This window comes from Argiope bruennichi, chromosome 7 (genome assembly GCF_947563725.1).
Source record: "Argiope bruennichi chromosome 7, qqArgBrue1.1, whole genome shotgun sequence".
Taxonomy (NCBI): domain Eukaryota; kingdom Metazoa; phylum Arthropoda; class Arachnida; order Araneae; family Araneidae; genus Argiope; species Argiope bruennichi.
Genome location: NC_079157.1, coordinates 56,594,449 through 56,621,288, shown reverse-complemented (window position 1 = coordinate 56,621,288; position 26,840 = coordinate 56,594,449). Strand labels below are relative to the sequence as shown.

Genomic DNA, 26,840 nt, shown 5'->3' with positions numbered 1-26,840 from the left:
GTATACTTCCAGTCACCAAAATAAGTATGTACTAGTTTGCCTTTATGTCAATCGGTCTGGCTTTAGAGTGCCATCATCTACATGCATACACATTTCCTCTAATTGTTAATAGAGGTGTATGTATGTGCGCTTTTACTTCACTTGCGTCTTTTTAACTATTGTATTTGTGTTATTTTCTTCTTACTCCCCGTATCTTCCTTTTGAGAAAAAAAATAAAGGTTTCGATTAAACATTTTGATCAGTTTTTAAATAAGAAGCCTTGGGAAAAGTCTTGAAACTTCCCAATTTTCTTAATGCTAGCTTAGTCGCGTACAAAAATAAAAACATAAGGCATATGGTAAAATCCATTGACATTGATTTCTTTCTTTATAGAATACTAGCCGTCTTTGGCGACCAGCAGGCTGGCCAATCTTAATGCTCGTTAAAATTTTAATAATTAAATATTTTATGCAATTTCTACTTTAATAGCTTATTCATCAAAATATGTTAAGACTTCAAATTTTAATAGTCATATAATTCACTCATAATATTATAAGGCCTTCAGTCATAACGTAATAAGTATCTCTCTAATTTTCTGTTAGCTCCCGTAGAATTTATGCTTTACATTAAAGTGGAGATGATTAATCTGCAATTAATATAATAATATTTTTTTACTGAAACAAAGCATTTTTTTATAATATGATGACTGAAAACAAAGTCACTGAGCGTTTAAACCTTATGGGCACTAAAGAATATCTTTCTTAATTTATGTAATATCTCAAGAATTTGTCAACAAAATTTTCTCAAATTCATCATGAGCATATCAATTAATTAACAATGTTTAATTTTAAATGCATCAAACACTAAGAAAATAAACAGAATCGTTTAAAATAATAGGTCGAAAACAGGTTAAAAAAACTACTTAAAAAACAATGTACTTAAATATACAAAAAATATATAACCAACATAAATACAATTTAATTACAAAAGCATGCAACTATCCTAAAAATAATTTAAATCAAGTCCGCATCCATTGAAAATAGCTGTCAACAATCAGAACACAATGCGCAAGCGTGAATTTTCAACGCCAGTTATGGTAATGCAAATGCGTGAATTTTTCTACGCCAGTTGGAGTAACGCGATGCAGATTAAAATTTTTTAATTTCCTTTATTCTGTTTTATTTTAATTCAAAAGTACTTCAGAATGAATCTGAAAGATCAATTAATTAACAATGTTTAATTTTAAAAGCATCAAACATTAAGGAAATAAACAGAATCGTTTGAAATAATCGGTCGAATAATGTTAAGCCTAACCTCATTAGCGTGGGGGGGAAACTGAAGCCTTACTCATTTAGCGGTGGGGGAATGTATATTTTTTTTGGCGGGAAAGTTATTTTTTAATTCATAATTAAAATTCTAATTAAAAATTCAAAAAAGGGATGCTAGGTGCACATTCCTGACATCCAAGGTATACATATACCAAATTTGGTAGCTGTAGGTCAAACGGTCTGGCCTGTAGAGCGTCAACACACACACACGCACGCATTCAGCTTCATTATAAGTATAGATATAGACTAATAATGCCAGCTAATGATCATTTATCAACGCCAAAAAATAGCTTATATGTTTTACCATTGAGGTCAATGCTGAGAGAGATATTAAAAATTTCATTCTTAGAAATCTGAACATTTCGCGTATCTATAAGAATTATACTTATCCGTATAACTATCTCCTTTAATAGAAAAGATGAATGTGTGTGTAAGTGAGTGTGTGTGTGTGTAAGTGTGTGTGTGTGTGTGTAAGTGTGTGTGCTTTTATAAAGATCCAAAATGTGTGTGTGTGTGCTTATATGCGTGTAAATGAGTGTTTATGCTTGTATAAAGTAACAAAACATGTTATACGTGTAATCTTCTCTGTGGGTGTGTTTGCGTGTGTGTGCTTGTATAAAGCACCAAAACGTGTGTGTGTATGTTTGCTTATATAAAGCACCAAAACGTGCATGTATATAGGCTTGTATAACGCACCAAAGCGCGCGCGTGTGGATATGTATACTTGTATAAAGCACCAAAACGTGTGCGTGCGTGTATGCGCGTCTATATGTGTGGGCACTGTATACCAGATCGTTAGAACCGGCTCAGAACCATAGAAATAACTTTACTTGGCAAATACATATTTTGTAAAATAGAAATGTGCAGCTGAGAACGATTTTTTTGAAATTTTAATTAAAATTTTACTTAGTTAAAAATTAAGGAATATTTGAGCTTTTCCACAATAATTTTCGAATATAATACGATATAAGGTTCATTTTTACATCGTTTTAAAATTCCTCTCCCAAAAAAAATTAGTTTGTTTTAATCAAATCAATTCAGTTTTCGTTCAAATTTCTTTTGAATTTTAACAAATTTTTTTTTTCAAATTTTTGACATTAAATTTGATTATTGCATTGAAATTCAAATTGTTTTCATTGTTTTATCAACTAATTAATCATGTTATTTTCTTCCCATTATTGAAGGCTAAAAAGATAAAATATCTGTGTAAGGTATCTGGGTGTAGATATAAGTGTGATTATATTAAATATTTGCATGACCAATAAAAATGCAAAGTTACAATACCGCGAAGGTCGGAAGATAGATGCACCAGATAATCTAAACTCTTGATCTTGTATTAGGCAAGAGAAAAACAAAATAACCACAAAAAAAAATCCAGATTCATCTGTTACGAAAAGAGCCCACAAAAACCGCGTCTTGGAATTCTTTACGCGCGCTGACGAAAGAAAAGCAAAACCGAAACCAAATTTCGTTTTCTGTTTGGCGCCGTCTTTTGGCGAAGAAAGTCGATGACTGATCGCCAGCCGGGCGATTCGAAATTGGGTTTCCTTATACCTTTCTTCGCTGGATACTTCAGTGCCTTAGAAGGCACTAGTGAGGTCAAGAACTGACAGTGTGGATAGCTGTGGTGCTATGTTATGACCTGCTTTGCTGTTTCGGACCCGTGTTGATGCTTGTGTCTTATTTATTTGTGTGTTGTAGATAGTATTACCAGTTAATACTGCCTTGAAGATTTATTGACATTTTTATTATTTGGGAGATTTAATTGTACTAACTTTTGTGTGGAATACCCCTAAATTGTAAGTATTGAATTTTTGGATTATTTATTCTTTACAAAATTTAATGACAGATGTTTTGTGTGGGTAGAGTGTGCTATCTTGTGACTGCATGGAACAGACTTATTGATATCGAACATTTAGCTAAATCGTTTTCTTGATATAAGAGAAAATTCCATTTTTTTTATTTTGTGTAAAAATGATTTAATTATCTAAAAAAATCTTAGAATTTATTTTAAATTAATTATTTTTAATTCATTTTATTGTATTTATTAATTAAATTGTTTAAAGAACGTTGGAAGCAGTTTATTAATGAACCACAAAGATAAATTATATGCACATCAAGTAATATTTTATTTAAGTGTAATAATTTTTAAAATTATATATTTAAAATTTTGAATTAAAAAAGATTTTTCCATTTTTTTTTCATGCTTAAAATTTTTATTTGAAATACAAATTTTTTTTAGTTTTCTAGCATATGGAATTCTGAATTTTAGAATTATAAATTTCAAAATATTTTTATAAATGAAATTGTTTTAATTTAAAGAATGCCAAAATTGCTTGAGAATAAGGAATTGTTTTAATACTGAGAAAATTCTTAACCTGCGCAATTATGCAGTGTATGCAAAAAAAATGTGATAAAATATTGATAAGTAAAATTATTTAATTCTGAAACTTTAGAAGTTATTTTTTCAAATAATAAATTTAGAACTATTCGGAACACATTTATCGCACTTGAATGATTTTAGATAAATGCTTAGTTTCTTTCAACAGTAGTTTCTTATTTCTATAAAAAATTTATGAATGTATGCACAAAAATTTATTTATTTTTCTATTTATTATGAAATCAAATTTAATGCTAAATAAAATTCCTATTATATTTATTAATTTTTAAAATTTTAATTAATATAAAGTTTGAAAATAAAGTGTTTACTTTATTATTATTATCTAGAATCTTTCGTCTCAATTTATTGAACTGTCATTTTTTTATTAAAAAAAAAGATTATTATCTTTAGATATTTTATTTCATTTTTATTTTGCATTATAATTTATTAAATATTTTCTTGATTATTAATAATTTTTAAGTTGGAACGTAAATGTATTATATAATGATTACTGCAATTTCTGATTCGAAAATTATCTCATTTGTTGTAATTTTCTTTTAATAAACAACAATTTTTTAAAAAAAAAATTATGTAAAGCATAAGCTTTCCTAGATACTTCTCTCAATTCACTTCATTTGAAAGGGTTAAAATACTGCAGATTAATATTACAGCGCCTCACATGATGATAATATAAGAAAAAATTTTTTCCTGCTGAAATCAGTTTTACTTCCGATGAATTTATAAATCTTTCTTGTTCTCTTTTTGGCATCAGTTTATTTCATCAAGCCCTTATTATTTTACCATTGTATTTTAATATTATTAATTATTCTATCTGTAAAAATAAAATTTAAATTATCACTGGAAGTATTTGAATTAATTTTTTTCTTAAATTCAGGAGCAAGCGGGTATATAAAATATTATATAAGCAATTGGAAACTAAATAAAACTGGGCATTATATAGAAGTGCCGAGAAAATTTCTTTAAAATTGGTGTGATATTTTTGCAAGTAATCGCAGTTTAACGTCCTTTAAAATACTATCATGGGAATAGTAAATTATGCCATATACTACGTATTCATAATTTTTCACAATAATTTATATTTCTGACTCCGTATAATAACAGACGATTATACGGAGATTTTGTATTCTTAAATGAAATAATAGCGTTGCGAAATTAATTTTTTTAATTCATACTAGGAAAAACATATAGGAAGGAATACTAGGAAATGCTAGGAAAAATATATAAGTTAAATCACTTCAAGATTTTAATAAATTGTAAAAATAGCCAATTAGTTTTCAGACTTTGTATAGATCAACATTAGCTACATTGCATCATCATAATCACGGAGGAACATTCTGCAACAATCATTAAATACATATTTTAACATAAAAATTACGCATTATAATTTGTAGTTTACTGATATTAGCGAACATGCGATTGGATTCTATTCTAATAGTAGCTCATGGACCTATGTATTCGTCAGTGATTGAGTCGATCGAATTAATAATATTCCAAAAATGCATTCAAAGAAACTTTTAGGATCAGATTCTACAAATATCTCATTCTAAAAAAAATTCTGAATGCATTTTTAGGAATATTATTAATTCGATAACGTAAAAATTGTATGATTACATTGTTATTTTTAAATTTAAATCATATTCTGTCAAAAATACAGCATATACTGTTTTTAAATCATTTTATTTCTTAGGCTATATTTTTGTTTAAATATAACCAATATTGCAATAAAAATTCATTTTTTAAAATGATCTAAATTTAATTATCGTCATTCTCTTGATAAATGTATAATATATTTTAAATCGATAATTAATGTCATAACTATTTATATAATAGTAAGTCAATAGATCAGTGAACAAAGCATTTCGTTTTAAGGCTGATTTGCTTATAACATAATTCATAAAGCCATGTATAAAATAAAATTATATTCACTCTGATGGAACTTTCATTACTTACTATTAAAATCCATTAAATATGCCAATTGTTTCCTTTAATGAAAAAATATTTTATTGCCTTTTAATGAAATCTAAAATTAGATCCTTGTTTTTTTAAATAAAAAAATAGATTTTAACCAATCATTTTATGCTCTCTTTGCTCATTCAAATGTTGAGAATCGTTTTAAAAAGCAATTAAAATGAAAAGCCATAAAAGAATCCATCAATAATTCCGCGCACTATTATTCTTTCTGTCATCAACATATTATCTTACTGTTTAAGCAGAAGTTTAAGAATAACGGTTTCCATCGTGAAGAGGATAAAAACGAAAGAAGAAAGTAAGTCAGAGTAAAGTTAAATAGTTTTTTTTTTCTTTTTTTCATCTCGATAGTAATTTATCGTCTGAAACCTGTTCTTAATAAAAACGAGTCGCGCATAGCGGCGAATACGAAACGCGAACAATGTTTATTGTTTGTTGTCAATGGTTAGTGGCCGAGTTGGATCTGTTCCAAATAATTCACTAGTAAAGTCACGAGCTGTCTAACTTGAGAACGAATCTGATGGTTTTTCCTCGAAAGAAAACAAACTCTAAATTTTCCATTGAAATTTTGCTCTTATAACAGGAATAAAGCAATTTAAAAATCAATCTTCTATAGCAATGGCTGCCACAATGCCCTGAAACGTTATTTTTAATTTAACGTCAAATGCAGCAAGAGTTTCGCAAGAATTAAAGGTGTGGTTATTGAATATTAAAATGTAGAGAAAATGCAATTCGCCATTGCTTTCGGCAAGAAATTGTGTTTAGTTTGAATCAATCAAAAATCAATTTACACTTCAAAAATCGTGAAGGAAAGGAGTGTTCTTAATCGGTCATTTACAAATTGACCTTATCGCCATTTAGATTCTAAAGATTAAAACTTCCTAAGGAAAAAGATAGCACAGAATGGTATCTTAATTTTATTTTGAAACCTTTTATAAGAGTAAAGAAATTTGGAATATTCTGAATAAAGGAAATGGAATTTTACAGAAAGAATGATTATTTTATATTATAACGTTTTTGGAATTTTCGTTCGAAGATTTTTAGTATGTTTTTTTTAAAAAGATCTTAATTTTGAAAATGATTGACTTTTTCTAAATGTTTAAGTTCAAAACTTGTAAAATGTGTTGAAAAAGAAAAAGAATATTTTTTTAATAATAAATGTTAATAATATTTTATACGATATTTTATTGGTAAATAAATTTTAAGGAATACAACTTATGTTTTATGTAAGAGTAAATGGTAATGCTGTTATAACAGAATTAAAAAGAACCATTTATTTTAATAAATGCAATAATAATTTTATCAAAGATGCAATTTTATTTTCATAAATTTTACTTTTAAGTTTTGATAGCATTAACTTAGATTAAGTTTTTCCATTAAATTTTTTTAAAACAAAAGTTATTTCTAAATGGATACACAAATAAATAAAGCAAGTTCGTATCATTAAAATATTAGTTTGAATTTCCTTTTTTAAAGTCGTTATGTAAAATCAGTTCTTTAAATTTTCCCATACTGCATTGCTACGTTTACAAAATCAACCATCTATTCATTTAAAACAATTTTTAAGCATTCAATTTCAGATCCTGTCAATTCGTACATAATCAGATATCTACAAAAGAAAAAGAAAAATTCTTTAAAATGAATTCTTCCAAGCGTTGTTGATTCTGGCGTGTTCATCACTGATACGCTCTGCATGAGACAGATGGTTTTAGAAGTTAATTTTACAAACATTCTCAACGGATTCTGAATCTTTGGCGGAAAGGAATGAAAATGCGGCCAGTTTAGCGGATATATTTTTCATTGCGTGCGGGATTTGAAATGGATAGTGAATTAATTAATGTAATGGTCGTGAGATATTAACATGGCACAGCTCTAGAGGAAATGTTTTTTCTTTTTGTTTTGCATATTAGCTTTATTGAAGAATAAATAATCTTACTCATAAAGTGAATTGAAGTATAACGATTTTCCGGAATTCTTTTATTTTTTGTATTAATATGAAAATCTTGCTAAATAATAAAATGAAATATATGTAAAATACATAAATTTTTTATTATTCGTGAAATAAGGTAAACAATGCATGAAAGAAATCGATTAAGCACATTTTATTTTAATTACTAGAATGATTTAACAATATTAATAATTTTATAATTAATAATGGATAGCGGAAATTTCTTTAGATATTTAGAGAATACTTTGTTCTGAAAAATAAACATTAGCTTTAAATCAAAATTAAAATAATAAATTAAATTAAAAGAATAATTTAGAATGACATTATTGTATTGAATGGAAAACATTCTGTTAATTCAAATTTTTTTTCTCGATTATCGTATTGTTGAAAAAAAGAAAATTGCCTGCAAGTATGATATCTTTCGCTAGTGATAATAAATGTATTCTCAAATATGTTTTTCGTTTTTCTTTATATTCTTAGTGCGATTCGTAATAAAATTTCTAATTTTTTTTTCTACGTCAGAATAAAGTAAATCTAAATACAATTTCACTGCATAGAATCGAAAAATATCATATGAAAAAGAAAATCGAAAATTAATCTAACCTTTTGACTTTATATACTATATATTTTTAGAATAAATATTTTAAGGAATGATCTTTAAGATTAATTAACCCAAATAAATAATAATAGCATGTATTAAAAAAAATCTGCGCTAAATTTATTTCGATTTAAAATCATTTAAATACAATTACACCGATTTTCCATTATCACAATTAGTGTAATTACAATTACTTTATTTGTTTTGTTAAAAGCTGCAAACGACGCATTACCCTCATTTATTTCAGCGGTGAAACCCAAAACATGTTTATGATGTAATTCCACACCATGGCCTAATTTTGACAACCTCATTACTCTGACGTTTTAAAATTCTTAAACCTTCAAAAGAAGGAAATAAATACTCGGATTTCCCTCATATTTTACTTTTCCTGTCACTTCGTGGTGAACAGTGATGCGTTAATTAGTACGAAGCTTAATGTAAAAAAACTAGGGCTTCCTGATAAGCGGAATTCTAATGTTTCAAAAACTTACCTCTCTAAGAATCGATTTGATTAAAAATGGCAATAAATTCATATTATTGCATAGATTGTGTCAATATAAAAAATTATGAAAGTGGAACTTTGGATACAAATTTAATGAGCGGGAATGTTGCATATTTTTTTCACTTCCATTTCTCTAAAAAAAACCATCCTTAAAAAAAACATTAACAAAATTAAATATATCATAAAAGTAAATAATTTTTTAAAAATATAACTTCATGAAATATTATATTTATAATCTATGATTAAAATAAATTTTTCACCAAAAATATCAATTTCTTTTAAATAGAATTGATCGTTACTTAATTAGAAGTAATTATACGTCCCGTAGCATTTGCCATACTGTCAGCTTCAATTGTTACTGACTGTAAAAAAATAATTTTATATTTAAAAATTGGTTTTTTTATATATATTTAGAAGATTCAGTAAGTAAACGGAACAAAAAGAATGAAACTAATATTAATCGAATGTAGATGAAGAATCTAATGTACGATAAATAGCATCAATAAGTTTTGCACAAAAATAAATTGTTGAAATCGCTTAAAATCTTGAAATATTTTACATAAGTAAATTCACTTTTTTTTAAACTTTATTTCTGATGCTTTCTATCAGCTTAAAAAAGTAAATTAACTCTTTATGCTGTATCTGTATTAATTATTCAAAAATTGTCTTGAGAGATTTAAAGAATTATATCGTGTAATATATTAATAATATATCTATGTAATTATATTTATAATACATTTATGTAATTATATTAATATATCTATTATTATAGTTATAATGTAATAATTACAATGTTATATTATTTAATTTAAATAGTTTTTTAAATATCTATTGCGTTCCACTCCAGATTTGCTTTGTTACTCAAATATAATGTCATTTATAATTTCCTTCTATTTTTTTTTAATTTTTTTTTCTATAATGTAGCATTATATTTATTCCTAATTAAATGTATAATAAATTTATGTATGTTAAATTTATAAATAAACATTGAGATGAAATTCCAAATTTTTAAATATTTTAGTAGTAGATTTATATCAGATTAATATTTTAATAGTCGAAATTTGTATTACTGTAATCTAACTGAAGCGAGATAGATGGATTTGGATTTCAGTAATCTAAAATTGTATTCTAATTCAGCAATCTAAAAATTTTAAATATTTAATCCTAAGAATAATGTAGTACTTTTATAAAAAACAAAGCTCCTGTCTGGAATCCTTTCTCTTTCTGTATGAAAGGGGAGAAGAAGTCAAAAAGAAAAACTACAGATAAATAGCACCGGAAAATTTATTTATTTTGTTTCAATCATTGGATCATTCTAACAGCATCTGAAGTCAAACGGTTTTCAAAGCTACAAACAACAAAATGAAAAAAATAAACAATCAGAAACAAACGATTCTGCAGAAACCACTAAACAAAAGATAAATTCCTAAATCAACACACGTTTCCTGCGTACAATTTATTATTTGGCAACTATCGCTTTATCTTTTTACGTGAAAGTTTAAGAAAACAGTTGCCTAACAAACGATATAGTTTTACGCAAGACTGAAGTTATTAATTTTACTCACAGATAATGTGTAGGTACCCCTTGCATGGGCCTGAAAGTGATAACGCTCAGAAAAAGGAAAAAAAAAAAAAAAAAAAAAAAAAAAAGATAGAAAGAAAAAAAAAAATTGACATTCTAAAGTCATTTTTTTTTCTCCCTACAAATTAACGGTAAGATTTTGTTTTACTTATTTATTTCTCCCGTAAGTAGAAGGTGTTATCGGCGTAACCTTGAAAGGGTCATAGTTCTCTGATGGACTACCAATTAATTAAACTTACGGCTTCTAAAATGAACGCTAATTATATGATCGCGAAATTTTTATGCGATTATTTTACGGATGCCAATGGCGGCGTTTGTGTCTTCTGTAGGTTAAAAATAAAAAATCAAAGAACTTGCTGGTCAGTAAGGTTATTTGTTAAGATTTTTTATTCATTTTGATTTTGAATGATTTGATGTCAACCTAATGTCATGCGTTGAACTAGTGAAAAATTACTTCTTATAAAATTAAATGCCATAACTTTTATAGAGAGATGTACGAAATTACGCGGACTTCACCTAAAGAAAACGTAATGATTTCAAATTAAATGCGTATGCCTACTTAGAAAATATTCTGGAGAGTTTTTATTTATAAGTTATTCATTTTGACATTTTTATGTCTAGTATATCAAAAACGAATAATAATAAAGCCGTAAAATGAGTAGAAAATGGTATTTCGAAATAGTATAAAATTGATGTCATGATGTTCAATGTATGCTTTTATAATCATGTTAACTATTTTAAAATAGAATAAAAATTTGTATCTAAAGGAAAAAAATAAATGATTATCAGAATGAGCTACAAAGTTACACTTTAAAGATATTTTCGTTATATCTAGAAATTTGATTTTAAATATCAAATAGATAAATAGTAGTGGTAATTCTATAGAACATTACTTCAACTGACATTTCGAAATTTTTTGTACTATGTGTAGAGAATTTAATTTTTTATTTTTATTTTCGATGTTTATTCTACTAAATAATTTGATGTAAATAACGCTTTCTTTAACCCAAAATTTAATTCAGTTATAATTCATTATCGCAAACGATTTTCCTTTTCGTTAATTGCTTTTTTGGTGAATAGATTTCAATGGCCGAATTCTTTACTAGATATTACTTTAACACTTTTTATTCAAAAAATTATTCACAAATTATTTGGTGTGTGGTTTTCTAAAAGTAAATTATTGGTTACCCTCAATCAGATTATCCGTATTGTAGGTTTTCCGTGATTATTGAATAAAAATAATGATAAAAAACATTTCAGTCAGATATAAAAAGGATTTTTAACACAAATGAGCTATTGACAGCTTTTAAACGTAGAAATCTACTGTTTCTTAAGTCATAATTGTATGTATTGATTTCCTACTGTAAATAAAAAACTTCCAAAGTATTTTCTGGTTGTCTTCGATTTCAGCATCATCCAACTTCGCGGATAATTGAGAATTTACTGTCTGTTACTATCGATCTGACGTTTTTTATTTTTTAAATTATATTATAAATCATGAATTTAATTCAATTTATAAAACTATGTGAAAGTCAGTGCTATTCTTCGGTCTTACTTTTAAATATTCAAAATCAATTTCTGTTATTAGTCAGAGGGTCGCAAAAAAGTAAAGAAATAAATAAAAATGAGTAAAAAAAATGTTAATATTTTATTAGAATAATATTGCTAAAAATGTATATACTTTCAAAATTGTCTTGAACAATTTATTTGATACAATTGAACATGCTTTTTTTGTTTTTTCTGAACATAATAAGGTTGAATTTTTTATTGAAATTTAACTGTATGTCGTCGATAAGAATATAATTCAAAATTCTTATTACTTATTTTGATTATTTGTTTTTAAATGGGAATAATCCACTATCAAATGCTTATATCTGCTTTTTTTCTTCTTTTATTGTTCATTTAAAATAAACTCAAATAGTTTAAACGAAACAATAATTTTCTCGAAAAAAATAGCCTTAAAACGTGAAAGTTAAGAATTTCTGCAAAATTTTTAAGTATTATATATAAGGAATCCGGTTTTAGTCCCACCAAATGACAACAGGTGGGATTATCGCGGAATTAGAACAATTAACTTTTTCTCTACGACACGAACTACTGGAGAATCGGGAATTGGGATTATATCTTAATAAGAAGAAGAATTGTGTGATGATGATTTAATTATCTATTCTAAAAGGCAGCCATTCTCTTTAATCCTATTGTCTGTTTTTATTATTTTAATTATTGTTGTTGTTTGTGTTCGTCCTAAAAATTCAGGGTATATTTCTTACTAGTAAATTAAAATATTAAAAAGATCAAATCTTTTGTTCACCATTAGTCTTAAGTTCCATGACAAACTCTCATATATGGGTTATAATATAATTTATATAATTGTTTTTTTTTTGTAAAATTAAGTCTACCTGTATATTAGCAAAGGTATGCTGTAAAAGTAACTATGAAAGGAAATTTTCATTGTTGTACATATAGAATTGCATTTTTGTTTTGAACACAGCAATGACCAAATTATGCTGCTCGGGTTTTCAAATAGGGTTTTAAAAGAGTCATATTGACTTAAGTCATATCCATCATTACACAATTTGTATTCAATAAAGCATATATAGAATGAAATCAGTTACTAGCTCAAAAGTCACTATGTGAAGATTTAAAAAAAAAACTATTGTGATGTAGAGTAAGGGAAAAAAATGAACCAAAATCGCTTTCATGATTTCCAAAAATACTGCCTAAAACCCTGCCAGAAAACGCAAAAGAATTAATAAAACTCCTGAGTGACTTCTACCAATAATTTAAAAATCAAAATTAATAGCATTAATTTGATGCTTGTTATTCTTATTGTGAAGAATTTTTTTAAAGCTGAACTTTGTTGTTATGTGTTCTATTTTAGTTCAGAAAAGAATAAGAAAAATCATTAAATTTTTTTGCATGAATATGTGCAAATAAAATTTAATTTCCATAGTACTTACTCTTTGAAGATATATTATGCAGACAGTTTAAGTGTTTTCCTTGTAAAAATTTGGGCGTCTAAAATGTTTACATTTTATACTTTTTCTCTTTATTGCACTGTATTCTTACTGTCCTTGATTATACAGTAAAAATATAAAATAAGATTATAAATTTTTTTATGTTTTATTCTTTAATTTGTATATTCAGTTAATAAGTAATATTAGTAAATATTATATTTCACTATTATAAGAATCATATATTAACAAGTGCATATTAAATATGTAATCAATTAATTTATTTAATTTTTTTGAAGGAAAAAGACTGAAAGTTAAGGCAATTTTTTTTTTTTTATAAAAGAATAGATTTTAGTTTTGAAGATAATTTTAGTTGTTATATTGCATTCTGAAAAACAATATAAAAGTTTTTTTAATATTAAAAAAAATGTGGTCCAAAAATATATAGATTTTTTTCCGAATGTTCTCACTTTTAAAATCAAAAGCCTAATTTTAAAACGCCTTAAGCTTATAATAAAAATAGATTGCATTATCTTTATTGTCATATTGCATTCTATTTTGAATTTATTTTAAAAAAATAAACAAAACTGGTATATCATATTCTAATTCCGCCACAACATCAAAATATGCTATGAGAGCAGGTGTGAAGTATGCTAGTTATTGGCCCATTTCTCAAACGAAAACGAACAATTCTTTTTATAAAAATAAATACTTCTATCGAAATTCGCATTCTTTTGATTCAAACAATCCGAGTCGAGTGTTGTTGGTTTTATTCTGGCTCACGTTTATAGTTAATAGCTTGCGGATTTCTTTTTTGCCATACGACCTTCTTAAATCTCGCTCGTCCGGTTGTATAGTATTTCTTTTCTTGAAGCCAACCGAAACGAATTTAGGTCAAACGAAGTGAAATGCGATTTTCGCGCGTTTCTAGGCCAAACGATAGCTGGCTGTCTAAAACGCGAGGGAAAAGAGTATGTGTGATTTTACACATAAACGAATATTTAATCACAGCAGACGTTTCCTTATTTCACGCTTAGTCAATTTTCTCTTGAAAACGCGAGCGTGCCCCTTTAAAAGATGGTGCACGGATTATCTGTTATTTTTATTGGAATTTAATTTTTGGAATCATCTGGGTTTTAATATTCTTGTTTTATTTGACTTTTTTTTGTTGCTGTTTTTTATGTTTTTCTATGTCATAATTTGAAAAGTGGTTTGTAATTCTGATATCATAAATGTATCAAAATTTTGATTTGAAAATACACTTCCAAAAAAAGAGATATTTTTTCGTGAATTGTGTAATGTAATGAAATTCACTTTAAATTAAAATTTTAGCCTGAGTGCTTAACTTCTGTGAATTGATCTAGTATGTTAAATATCACGGTTCAACTTCTGAAACGAGGCATATTTCTATAAGAATTTTTATTAGATCTTGGAATTTTCAGTAAGCTTTTGAAGTAAAAATCATAATCAAATTATTCCCATCAAAAAAGATTTACATTAAAGGAAATGCTATTAATTTGTCCTTATTTTAAAATTTACATCCAGAATAAAATTTCCGATGACTTAAACAAATAGGTATAGAACTGAAATAATTTCTTTAAAAAATTTATGGTAAATTATTTAATAATTTAAGTTGTGGATAAAAAAAAATTCAAATTTTTACAGTAGGTATTTTTTCTCCGTAAGGTATTTTAAAATTTGTAGCTACACATTAGATAAGTATGGTTCAAGTCTATATCTTAAAAGCTGGCAATCAGAAATAAAAAATTTGCATCGTCAAATGCATGTGTTTGTTCTAATTTTGTTTTGTCCATTGATATACATTTTAGGATTTGAAATTCAGCTTAATGGAAATTCATTTGATGTATTAAAGTATAGAAATAAAGTTAAATTCTTTATTGTTTTTTTAAAAAATAAATGCATCATTTATTGTTTTTTGTTTTCAAATTTGGATAGAATTAATTATCTTACAAATACTTCTTCCGGTAGAAATCAACTTGCTTTAAAGATTTGAATTAAGTGAGCAAAATTTCAGATTATTGGACAGCAATTAAAAACTTTTTGCTTACAAAATTACAAAAAAATTCAGAGATTAAAAATATTTCTGCAAGTTATTAAATAAAAAAGGAAAGCAAAACGTTTTAATTTTTAATTTTTTTTTAATAGCTAATGCAAATTTTACCTTTATTTTCATCGTCATAAATAACCCATATATTTAAAAATCTACACTGTCATTTATTAAAAATGAAAAAAATTGGGAAGTACTAAAACATTTCGCAGCTTATCAGATCTTTCAAAAAATAATCTATATGAAATCAAATAAAAAATATATAATGTTTTTTCTTCTATTCAAAAATGTGCTAAATATCTTCTATTTCAGATTTTCCTTTCAATCTTCTTAAATTTCTTACGGATTGATACGTTAACACATGCAATTTATAACATCCTTGAAGGAGGGTTGATTGAACCGTCTACAAAACTTCTATCAACATTTTAAAATTCGAATGAGCAGCCCTTTCACTTCGCAATGTTGAATCCTGCTGAGTTCGCATCAAAATCCGATATCGAATGCTATACGATAGGTTAAAAATGAGGTAATTATGAAAAGAGATCGTTTCTGGTTGAAGGTGCGTTCTTAAACATGGGTGTGTGATTTATTATATGTTCTAGTTGCAGGAGGGGGGGGGGTGGAGGGTCTACAGTGGAAGTAGATTTTCGTTCTTTTTATTTTTTGCTCAGGTGAGTGAAACTAATAGAACATTTTAGCTATTAAATTCTCGCTAGGGTCGTGGACGCCGATGTTATTTGCATGCTTCTGCGTTCTTTTAGACTTGGGGTCGGCCTTTTATCCTTGGCGGATGTCAATGTAATTAATGAGCTCGCGAGATGATAGGGTTTGTTTTAAAGTAGGGACTCTCTCATTATGCACCATCTTTTCGCTTTCTTTTCTTCTTTTTTTTTATCTTTTAAGAAGATGTATCGACTAGAGTTATTCAATTACCTTGCTTGTTTTGAAGTTTTATATAAGGTAGTAAGACATAATCAAATTAGTCGATTGGTTAGTAATAGACTGAAAAGAATTACAAGTAATTTGAATTGATTCTAAACGATTCGAATTCGATCAATCTATTCGAAACAATTCTAATCGATTGTTTTTTTTTCCTTCTTAGTTCTCTTATTATTTCAAAAGGAGAACAAATAAATTGTTTCAATTTGAGAAAAAAAATATAAAATGTAATTATAAATGTTGTTGGAAAAAATTAAATTAGGTCTGTCGCTTGATGATTTGTTTTACAAGCAATTAATTAAATTGTATTTTCAAACTGAAAGGAATTTGTAATAGTTGTACCTCATTTATTGGATCTAAATGCCTTATGCAGCAAATTTTTCATAATCATTGCGCTGATTATTCACTGGTAATCTCAGAAAAAAATATTTTTAAAGGTTGAAAACGGAAATGGAACTAATTATTTTTATTTATTAGAAAATTGAGAAAATCGCGAAATATGATAAATTTATGATTGCGAAATGTGTATAGTTCTAAGAAAACGAAATACAAACAGAATTTTTGAAAGTTGTAAAATTATAATAATTACCAACTAATTTTAATCACTTATTGAATTTATCATGACTAACGTTTCTATGGAATTCTTGTATTTTCATTCTAAAAGTTCTTGCAAAATATTGTTTAAATACAAGATTATATCACTTAATCCTTATGAAACCCTGAAAGAATTCTGTAACCAAAATTAAAAACAAAATCATTCTTGGTGTAACTCGGTATATCAAGATTTTTCATTACTTACTTTCAAATTGATTTATTAAAGCTTTTTTTATGTTGGATATTTCAATTTGTTTTTATACTGAAAAAAATTGTTTTTTCTCTCGAATCGGAACTGTTTATCCAGACTCATTAACATATTAATTGGCAACCCTGCCAAACGATATCCGCCAACACATAAGAAAAGTTCAGTCCCCTTAAACACCTGCGAATTCCATTTCATTTACAAACATTCTTTTAACTGAAAAATCCTGTTCCTCTTCAAACACTTGACATAGTGTAAATTTCTGTTTTATCTATTAATGTGCAGAGCATTTAACATAGAATTTTAAATGTATTTTCAAATATTTGATTCAAGATTTTTGAAATCGTGAAAATAGTTATAGCTCGTTATTTTTGAAAACTTATTCTATTGGTAATAAATGAAATCAAATAAAATGTGGCTGAAAAAAGCAAACGATAAAATAGAATTAAGTGAACAAAACTTAATCAAACGATAAAATAGAAATAACTTCACAAAATTTAGAATAAATAAAAATAATAGAATAGAAAATAAAATAGAAATAATAGAATAAAAATAAAATAGAATTCAATATATAAGATATTTGATTTTATTCAAACGTACATTATTTTGAGCTACGCACAATTATACAATTGAATGTTGCATTCTTTTAAAATTAATTATTGTCTTTACTTTACAACAGAAGGGAATTAGTTGAATTTTTTATAACAAAGAATATATACTTAGATATAGCTACATGGTAAATCCAAAATCCATAAAATGTTTATCCAATAAGTTCTGTTTTATTCAAATTTGTTTTGCTTTATTTTTACCTAATGTTATTTACTGTTGTGAATATTAAGTGAAATAATACAAATTTCTAGTCCGTTTTATTAGTTTATTTTAAAACTCTTTACAAATGACCATCCATTTTATTAGTTGATTTTAATAACTCTTTAGACTATATATTTATCATTGGAGCTCTACATATATGAAATTATATTTTCTTGTTTTAGAAATTATTTGGATATCTGACATTCTAATTATTATTCCGATCAGCTCTAAAACAAAAAAAAATCAACTACGAAACAGAAGCTAGCTTATTAACATAACAGACCAAGCGATTTACACTCTTCTGTCTGGTGTGTTTCAGCCCTCGTAGACTACTTAATTGTAGTAGACAGAAACCGTTATTTAGTCTTCGATTATACTTAACACGCACTAGCTAATTTTAATTTTAATTAATTTAACTTGAAATAATTACTGTTTGCTTCTGTCTTATATAATGGATTGTATGTTAATTTATACCATCCTTCTAGATTTGTCAACCAGAACAATTATATAGTAGAGGCATACTGTTTGTTGTTATTAAGGCAATAATTATTGTTAAAAATTAAAATTACTTCAAACCTTGTTTTTCTGAACCTTGTTTCGCTAGAAAATAAGCAGGTCTTTGATTGTTTACATTTTATTGGATCACAACTATACTCATTGCTTTTTAATCTATAAATATTTGAAATTTAATTACAGACATTATTCTAATTAAAGACTATCGTCGTAGCGATTCTTTATTAAAAGATTCCAAATTATTGGTTATGCAAAATCTAGGTAAACAACAACGATGATATATAAAAAGCTTTATATGGTTTATATTTTACTAGTTCATTTAACTTTAGTTTTAGCATTATAATTTTTGACCTTTTTTAAAAAATGTTTCTTCATTGATTGATAACTTTGATGAAAAAAAAAATGACGAATATATTGTCTGCAAAGAGTGCAAGAATCTGTTCTTATATTTTTGTTCTTAAAATTTATTGTTCTGATAATTTATTTGTTCTTATAATTTATTTATGTTCTTATAATCTATGAGTTTATATTTTTTTTATTATGTCAATGCTTTTTTTCTGGAATTTTTCCAAATTTCCTATTATTAAGAAATGATCACATTTTTTTTTTTTTTTAAGATGAAAGGTTTTGATTTATTTTACAAACAAGAATGGATTTTTTTTTTTTTTTTTACTTTATCGCATATAAAGTATAGAGAAAGTATTATAATCGTCAAAAAATTCGAACTTGACGAATATCCACGTTTTAGACCACCCAGAGTTCGAAAAAAACATTTTTGGAAAATATCTGTCTGCCTGTCATAAAAGTAACTCAAAACCGCTTTGACATGGTTAGATGAAATTTGGCTTCCGGTCTTGATCCTTAATTTGTAGATATCTATCAAATTTTGTGCAAAATTCGTTCAGAGGAATTCTGTCTTTTCGGCTGTTCGAATATGTGTTAACACAATAACTACAAAACGGAGAGAACTATATAGATAGAATTTAGTATACATATTTACCATCCATAGCGTAGACACTTATCAAAGTTTGAACCAAATTCAGCACTGAATTGGACTGGCTATCGGTCTATACTTTCAAAAACGCGATAACTCAAAAACACAATGACTTAAATATTTCAAATTTGGAATGGAATTTTGTGACTACAAATGTAATTTTGTATTATATATTTGTTTTAATCTTTTGGAAGTTACACTTTGAACTACCAAATTCGATTTTCGGATACAATTAACCGCATGCAAGAAATTAATCGCCAAATAACTCGCCAAAAATAGTAAAAAGTTAAATTCATGCCGAAGGATAATATTTCGTAGTTATTGTACGTCATTGTCATGTAAGGCATTCTCTGGAATAAGACCTTTATTAGAGAGTATGCGGGAAAGTTTAGAGGCGATAATTCCCGTTTTTTTTGTTTTTTTTCATTTATAAATTCATATGATGATTCAAAGATGGCTAAGTGTTATTATGTAGATGCATTCTAAATTATCATGGAAAAAACATTAGACCTTGAATTTGATAAGAACAAAAAGTGAAACAATTAATGATTGGGATAATTTTGTCCCGGATATATCTATAATACTGCTATCATTTATAATTTCGCATAAATTAGACCATTTCTCCTTTCTACAAAGCAATAAAAATGGTACAACAAATCATTCTTTTTTTTTTCTTTTGAAGAATTGCATTCATTGGTGATCGTTTCAGAAATAAAATTGAATGGTGTGCGGAAAAAAAAAAGAAAGGGACATCCAACTACAGAAAGAGAGAGAAACATTTTAAGAAGCCATTAAATGGCCGGTGTATAAAAGCCCTTAAAATGGAAAAGGCCATAACCTTTGGACGACCATTATCTCGAACAAATATCTTAAGTCCTGCTAATTGTTTTCCATTGTGCGGTCCGGGATTTGTCCAAGGCTGGCCTTTTGCAAGACAGAATTCCCTGATCACTTAGACATGCGATGACCCGCGCGTATTTGCCAAATAGCGAAAGCTTACAAAAAGGATGTGTACGTTGGCTAAACAACTCTTTTGTTTGAGGCTTGTAAAGTGCGGAGGGACCGTTTAGTGATTGCATTTAGTTAAAGCATAGGATTGTATTTACATTTGGTCTGTATAACCCATCTGAATGATGTTTAAAAAAGATAGAAGAAAAATAAAAAGTATCACTGAAAAATCAAAAGAAGCAAGATCAATAACATAACACAGAATATCTTTTTTATATTTGAAATATAATTATTAATTTAATGTCTTCTAATCTAGCCCAAAAAAAAATCATCAAGTCATAGAGCTACCAATATTTTAGTGCGAAGGTTACCAATATGGTTTCCACCATAAAAAAAAAATCCTTCGCCATTTTAATATAAAGTTTAAAAGGCTTAAATTTTGAAGTTGTGTCAAGAAAGTCTATAAAATTTGATCTGGATTGAGTTGCTTCTATAAAAACTGTTTGTCTACCGGCTGCAAAAATTAATTTTGTACTTCATTGGGAATTTCAGTATTTCGTCTCCGATGCATGAACAATATTGTTTTAATCTAAAATTTTGCTTTATTTTAAATACAACATATTTAAAAACTATTTAATTTGTTTAATATTTCATTTTGAGCATTTTAATTTTATCAGTCAGTGATTTATTAGGAATAAAAAAAAAGTATTCCGATCAACTTAAACGTTAATTATTCTTCTGAAAATGTTAATAACATTTTATTTCATTTAGTATTAAAAGTCAATCAAAATAAGATAAAATATTATTTCTTACCTTCTTCTTTTTTTTTTTTTGAGAATTTCTTATAATTTGTTATATCAGAATATTATCGACTCGTTTAGAATGTAAATAATTCTGCTCTGTTTTCGGTTTATTTGAAAACACTAGAACTATATATGCTAATAATATTTCACTTTACTTCAAGTATTAAAAAATAATTTGGAATACAATAAAAAATTTTTGATGTTTCAGATATATGATATAGATATTCAAATTTACTGTGAGTATTAAACCACATTTTTAAAATACTTTAGTTATAATTTTGTTCCATTAAACTTTTCTATTGTATCGATATTTTGATTCTATCGATGCTTCTCATTAAGGAACACAAAAATTATGCCTTTTTTATTAGTAGTTACATAAAAATATGCTTGTGGAAACACTACAACAATATTTTATTGATTTGTAGTTCATTTATTTCGAATTCGATAACAGCACTTTATTTTGTTTTTCATGCTTTTTAAATATCCTTCTCTTGGAATTCAATTATTTATTTGAAATACTGTAAGAGAGATACAGTATTATATAATATGAGTAGGAACATTTTCTTTAATTCTATTTTTCTTTTGGAATTCATTTATTTATTTGGTATACGATAAAATTATTCTTTTTCATTTGGAATATTTTTTATATACTTTCATCTTTTGAAAATCAATTACTTATTTGGAATAATAGTGTTCTAATTTATTTCAAATAATACTACTAAGTCATTTTTTAAATAAAAATTTCCTGTATATATATACATCATACATACTTAAAATTTGTTTTGAAGAAGCAAGCATGGAAGTTGTTTAAAAATTTTTATTCTTCGGAATTTCACACAAAAAAAAAAAAATCCAATACTTAGATTTTGTCAAGATTCTTTGTTCAAACCATGACAGAGAATAGAAAGGCAGAAAGAAAATATTCGACAGTGAGAAAATATTCTGAGCTCATATAATTTAAAAAAAGAATTTAATGACGCAACGTTTTGATTCTGTGGGAAAATGAACAGCTCTCAAAATTTAGAATATAAAGTTACAGTGAAACCTGAGTTTAAATGATTAGAAAATTATTTTTAGAACATAGCTTCTAATACTAATAATACATGTTAACATACATTCTGAACATAATTTCAAATATTAATTTGAAATATTAATTCAATAATTATTCAAATATTAATTTGAAATTATTACATATATGTATAACAATAATAAATCTATTCTATTTGTCATAGCTATCCTTTCAGTATAGTGAATGTCAATGAATTTCTTGGTAACAATAATGAAATTTACATCTGGGGAAAATCCATTCACATGAAACAATTTATTATTATCAAAATGAATTTATTTTTTCGACGAAATATTTAAATCCTTCATGCAGAAGATTTATGCTTAGTAATGACACTTCGCAGCTTAGGGTTCATCTGTATTCTATTCATCGTATCAAAGACACAGACCAAAAAGAAACTAAAGAAGGGAGAATCTGATGCGGGTTAATGGGTTTTCACTTTAACTCTGAGCCCTGGGCATCTCGACCTTCCCCGAAAGCCCATTAAAAGAGGAAGGCTGTTCCCATTTCTCCGGCATGCCAGTAGCTGTCACATCCGACACCGACATCCTTGTGTGCCTGCCGAGAACCGTTTAATCTCTCCATGCCATCATCTCAATGCCCCGAGTAAACGACCTTCCCCGATCCATCAATTGTCCCGAGAAAAGAACAGTTACGAGGATTGCGTAGCCACTGGGAGGAACTGCTGCTTGGTGTTGAATAAATAATAAAAAAAAAAAAAAAAGCACCGTACCACGCACAGGTTGACGCATTGTGCATGCGTGGGTCCCATTGATGAGTTTGCTGGGCCAAAGAGGTTTCTTGTTCTTTGGTATCTTTTTGTTCTCTTCCTTTAAGTGGTTGTTTGGAAGAGATTTTGAATTGTTCGGTCTGGCAGACAGAGGTTGGATGTAAATGTGAAAATTCTAATCATGAATGTTTTTCTTAACAATAACGTTCATTACTTTGCTGGAATACTATGTATAATGCATTGTTGTTGTTATATCTTTATTAATAATAAACATGTGTGTGTTGGCGCTGTATAGGTCAGATTGGGTGACTTAACAAATTTGGCACGTGTATACTTTGGAGGATGAGAATATGCACTTAAGAGCGATTTGTTTTGAAATTTTAATAAAAATATTAATTAATTAAAAATTAAGCCAATTGTTTTTTTTTACGATATCTTTCGTAAATATCATACAACAAGAATAAATTTTACATCGTTCCAAAATTAAAAAATTTTGTTTTTAATGATACCAATTTAATATTCGGCCAAATTTTTTCCGAATGTTGGCAATTTTTAAAAAATAAATTTTTATTCAGTTTTCAACAATAGTTACATTACAACTATTATTTACATTGTCACTCCAGTTATTCAAACCATTTTCATTGTTTTATCAAATATTCCATTATTGGAAGCTGACGAAAAAGGATTCTGTTAAATATTTGTGAGGTTCATAAAATGAATAAATAAGTTAAATAAGAAATTTATAACATAAAGTAACGGGATATTTACTTTTTTAATAGTGTCATAATGGCGTAGGACCGGTTTCTGTTAGAAAGCTTCATGTACACAATAAATGGAGCAAATGTAAGACGATTAAAATAATACAGTTTTAATGCCCAACAATTTGACGGAATCACGGACCTGAACTTATATCTAAAAGATTTAACTGGAATGAAACATAACCAATATCCCCTACAAATTAGCTAATCGCCTAAGACGAGTAGTTCTAGGTAACTGTATATATAAAATTATATTTAAATGCTTTTTATTTAATAATAGAGTCGATTTACATAATGTTATACCGTAACAGTGAATGCTTTCTAATTCCATGTTGTCGTACTCTTCTGCTGTAACAATATTATCATTGCGGTTTGCGGTTCTATGAAAATCAGATCATCTTTGTCCGTTCAGACTTGAACCGTTCTGGTTTTGAATGGAACGTTCAGTTCACGTAACGTTACAGTCATACGACAAACATAATTGCATATATAATCTAACTGCACATTGTCTATAACGAAACTTTTTCTCCTGTCAGATTTCAGATTTAACTTGACTCTAACTTTTCATATATATCACATAAAAAAAATATTGCCTATATTATTTCGGATTCAAGAATCAATGAATAGTATTGTTAATATTACTCGTATATGCCAATGTTATGCATCGCTCAGAATTATTTGTAGATAGTCCAGGTATGCATTATAATATTAAAAATTATTAACAAGGACCTTAAAATGATGGTAAATTAGCAGATTTAAATTTCGCGAGTTTTGCTCCAAAAGATTTAATGATTTAAGGAAGTTCAAATTGGTCTGTTTCAATCGACAAACGATACTTGTATTTTTTAGTATGGATTCCTTAGGAAATTCTCATTTTGTTACTAATAAAAAAATTTGAAGTTCGTTAAAAACTAATATAATAAATGTCATTATATTATATTTATTATTATCAGTATTATCTATCATAAGTATGTTTAAATTAAATATATCCATACATTCAATGCAGCTTTTCTTATTCCCAGCGTGCTACCTAACAAATATTATTTTTATAAAAAATGGTTGTTAAGTAGCAGTTAGGTATACATATTTTCGTTTAAAGTATAGAACTTCTTTTAAATCATGATAATGTATATCAGCTGGTATATTAGCTGTAAACTGCAATATACAGGATGGAAAAATATATATTCAAAACTTTCTACAAGATCATCTAATTATTTACTGGAACGTAGATGATAACGAAGGAAAGTTTTTTTAAGAATTTTAATTAGATATTCAATTAAGAATTAATCAAAACTTTAATGTTTTTTCTCAGTATTTCATTTTGGAGTATATTATTGCCCAATAAAAAACATTTTTACTATCATATCATACCATAATTTTTTTAAAAAAAAAGCTTTTCAGTTATACTTGTTTTATATTTCTACATACGTTTTTTTTTTTTCTAATTTTAATAAATCTTTAAAAATATTTTAGATTTTTTACAAGAGTATTTTTTATTGTTGTTGTTATTAGATTCATGGTCACGTGGTTGCGATTTTATTAAATACTTTTGTATGTGTACATTATCGCTACAATTTAATTAAAATTAAATTTTTAAAAAATAGAGCAAAAAATAGGTGTATCGAGGCTAAAACATTATCATACACCGATTCAGTTCTCTTTATTTTTACTACGTTATGTTTGATATTCTTGTTTTTTGTATTTGCGGTTGTAAATTTAAGCGTAGCATAGGAGTGTTAAAAATCATAATTCTGCCCTATTTTTATTCTTATGGGTTACATATATTCATATGAGTTCACATATACATGATCTGGTCAGTTTTAAAGCTTTTTGATTTCTAAAATTTGGTATCTGAGTGTAAAATGTCCAGTAAAATCATTTTAAATTGAAACTCTAATTTTTATTGCTTTTTTTTTTTAAATCTCTTGAAAGGCACGACTCGTAATTGTGATTTACCAATTCGTCATTTTGAATCAATTGTGTGTTTTTTTTCATTTCACTTCGGTAAAGATATGGAACATCACGTGTATCATTTTTATTATTATTTACAACTCTTGAATATTTTTTCAAGTCTTTTTGTTTCCCAATTATCAAATTCCATTCATTCTTTGTAGACCCAAAATTCATTCAAAAAAGATAATGAAGTATCAATTAATTATTAATAAAAACATATTCTATTTCAAAAAAATTCAGAAAATTTTATTGATATTTTTTGAAGTTAATTTTTTTTTCTTCAAAATAGCAATTTGCTCATGAAAGATTGGAAAATTTGGATAAAGACATTTGAATGCTTTGACGATACCTTTCACAATTTAACATTATTGGTATTTAAAAGTTTCAAACGCTTATTCAAAGAAACTACGGCAGGTGCCCGAGAAGCCTGGATTTCATTGCGAAATTCCTCCCTTCTCCTTTCGTTGTGATTCCAAAGTTAGTGCTTTAATGGGACTCGCTCATACTCGCCTGTGTTCTTCCAGATAGTTTTTTTATGAGAAGGGAAGGAGAGGGGAGGTTTTCTGAGAATTCTCAAAAGATGTCCCAGCATATATTTTATCAATAGGCATCATTTAAGTGCGAATCATTTTTTGTATATCAACCTCATAAGAACACAGGTTTCCATTGCGGTTTTTGAAGAGAATAAGCATTTTTTTTTTTTTTTTTTTTCAGTTTTGAAAAAGGAACTTGGGCCTACTGAAGCGCCTGAACTCGAATGATCTTAGGAATGAGAAAGTTAAAAAGCGCTGATCGAAAATGTAATTCAGTATTTCAATCCAATAGAAATGGCTAAACAAACTTTTTTGAAATAAGTTAACTTTCATGGAATTAATCTATTCAGTATAATTTTTCAAAACATTTTTGAAGGAAAAATCGGAATCGAAAACTATTCCGGTAGTTGTCCTTTGAATTCCGCTCCATTACACATTATCTCAGGAGTAATGATATTCTTAACTGTAACCGTATTGTACAACCCGAATTCCCGTTATACAACACAATGAAGCAGATATCCATTACGTGCGAAATATCCATCCCTCTCAGCCGTTAATCGCTGCAGACGATATTTGTCTCTAGATTATCGTCTGCGGGCATCTGCACGCGAGGTCGCCCAAGTTCGTTCGTCATTAACGGTAAAATGGCAGGTGTCCATTGTTGCT

At 27.1% G+C, this 26,840-nt stretch overlaps 1 protein-coding gene across 2 annotated transcripts in view; it reads left to right on the top strand.

The window, feature by feature from the left end:
- Positions 1-2,865: 2,865 nt before the first annotated feature.
- LOC129975238 (uncharacterized) overlaps positions 2,866-26,840 on the top strand; it is a 126,524-nt gene continuing 102,549 nt past the window's right edge. For both annotated transcript variants that reach the window (XM_056088276.1, XM_056088275.1), the window contains exon 1: positions 2,866-3,106. The gene's annotated coding sequence lies outside the window, so the exon portion shown is untranslated. The remainder of the gene's footprint in view (positions 3,107-26,840) is intronic.